Raw genomic sequence first — 2,863 nt, forward strand, 5'->3', positions numbered from 1 at the left:
TATTTATGTTTTACATTCTAAAATTAATACATGATTTTTAGGAATGAATGCAATAAGCTGCACCATTTTTTGATGAATATTCTATTTTTTTTTATGATTTTCCCTATTTTTCGTCTTTCAAAATTAAAATAAAATAAAAATGACATAAAAAAGTTCTGAAATTTTGCATATACGATCTTTACATTATTCTGAGCATGCGTGCAAAAAAATTGCATCAAATTATGAAAAGAGAAAATGCTACCAAAATGACCCCGGCTAAGGAAGTGTGGCGCCCAGGAGCTGGGATGAGTAAAAAATTCACTTTTTATTTATCTTTTATGTTCTAAAATTAATACACCATTTTTAAGAATTAGTGCAGCAAGGGGCACCTTTTTTTTGATGAATATTCATTTTTTTTGGAGTTTCCCTAATTTTCGTATTTGAAAAATAAAATAAAATAAAAATGACGTCAAAAAGTTCTGAAATTTTACGGACAAGATTCTTACATTATTCTAAGCATGCTAGTAAAAAATGGCATCAAATTATGAAAAAAGAAAAAATTCAAAAAAGACCCCGGCTAGCGCAGAGGGGCGCCAAGGAGCTGAGATTGGTCAAAAATTTACATTTTTATTTATCTTTTAGTTCTAAAACTAATATAGGAATGAATACAACTGGCGGCACCATTTTTTGATGCATATTCTATTTTTTATGATTCTCCATATTTTTCGTCTTTGAAAAGTAAAATAAAATAAAAACGACTTCAAAAAGTTCTAAAATTTTGCAGACACGATCCTTACATTATTCTTAACATGCGTGCAAAAAATGGCAACAAATTACGAAAAAAGAAAACGCTGCAAAAAAAAAACCCGGCCAAGGCAGTAGGGCGCCCAGGAGTTAGCATGGCTAAAAAATTCATATTTTTTTATGTTTTAAATTCTAAAATTAATACATGATTTTTAGGAATTAATGCAACAAGCGCACCAGTTTTTTATGAATATTCTATTTTTTTATGATTTTTTTCTATTTTTCATGTTTGAAAATGAAAATAAAATAAAAACGACGTAAAAAAGTTTTGATATTTTGCAGACACGATCCTTACATTTTTCTTAGCGTTCTTGCCAAAATTGGAATCGAATAATAAAAAAAACACTACTAAAAAGTATCCGGTCCGCAAAGTGGGGCGCAAATTGGCCGGGATGGGTCAAAATTCACATTTTTATTTATGTTTACGTACTAAAATTAATACATTATTTTTATGAATTAATACAACAAGCGCACCCTTTTTTATGAATATTATATTTTTTTTTATGATTTTCCATATTTTTCATCTTTGAAAATTAAAATAAAAGAAAAATGATGTCAAAAAGTTCTGCAATTGTACAGACACGATCCTTACATTATTCTGAGCACGCATGTAAAAAATGTCATCAAATTATGAAAAAAGAGAACGCTGCCAAAAATACCCTGGCCAACGCAGTGGGGCACCTAGGGGCTGGGATGGCTCAAAAATTCACATTTTTCTTTATGTTTTACATTCTAAAATTAATAAATGATTTTTAGTAATTAATGCAACAAGCGGCACCATTTTTTGATGAATATTCTATTTTTTATGATTTTCTTTATTTTTCGTCTTTGAAAATTAAAATGAAATAAACACGACCTTAAAACCTTCTGAAATATTACAGACACAATCCTTACATTTTTCTGAGCATGCTTGCAAAAAATAGAATGGAATTATGAAAAAAGAAAACGGTGCCAAAAAGGCCATGGCCCGCGCGGTGGGGTGCTAAGTGGCTGAGATGCATAAAAAATTAACATTTTTATTTATGTTTTATAATGTTAAATTAATATACGTGATTTTTAGGAATTAATGCAACAAGCGGTACTATTTTTTAATGAATATTCTATTTTGTATGATTTTCCCTATTTTTCATATTTGAAATTTAAAATAAAATCAAAATGTCATCACAAAGTTTTGAAATTTTACAGACACAATCCTTACATTTTTCTCAGCGTGCCTGCAAAAAATGGAATCGAATTATGAAAAAAGAAAATGCGGCCAAAAAGCCCTCTGTCTCGCGCAGTGGGGCACCAAGTGGTCGGGATTGGTCAAAAATTCACATTTCTATTTATGTTTACATACTTAAATTTATAGATGATTTTTAGGAATTAATGAAATACGCAGCACCATTTTTTGATGCATATTCTATTTTTTATGATTTTCCCCATTTTTCATCTTTGAAAATTAAAATAAAATAAAAATGACGTCGAAAAGTTCTGAAATTTTACAGACACGATCCCTGCATTATTCTGAGCATGCCTGCAAAAAATGGCATCAAGTTATGAAAAAAAAAAACGCTGCCAAAAAGAACCCAGCCAAGGCAATGGGGCGCCCAGGTGCTGGGGTGGCTAAAAAATTCATATTTTTATTTATGTTTTACATTCTAAAATTAATAGATGATTTTTAGGAATTAATACAACAAGTGGCACCATTTTTTTATGTATATTCTATTTTTTTTATGATTTTCCCTATTTTTTGTCTTTGAAAATTAAAATAAAATAAAAATGACCTCAAAAAGTTTTAAAATTTTGCAGACACGATTCTTACAGTTTTCTAAGCGTGCCCGCAAAAAATGGAATCAAATTATGAGAAAAGAAAATGCTGCCAAAAAGCCCCCGACTTGCGCAGTAGGGCGCCAAGTGGCCGGGATGGGTAAAAAATTCACATGTTTATTTATGTTTTAGATTATAAAATTAATATATGATTTTTAGGAATTAATGCAACAAGCGTTACCATTTTTTGATGAATATTTTTTTTCTATGATTTTCCCTATTTTTAATCATTGAAAATTAAAATAAAATAAAAACGACGTCAAAAAGTTAT

Source organism: Morus notabilis, unplaced genomic scaffold (assembly GCF_000414095.1).
Source record: "Morus notabilis unplaced genomic scaffold, ASM41409v2 Scaffold269, whole genome shotgun sequence".
Classification (NCBI taxonomy): domain Eukaryota; kingdom Viridiplantae; phylum Streptophyta; class Magnoliopsida; order Rosales; family Moraceae; genus Morus; species Morus notabilis.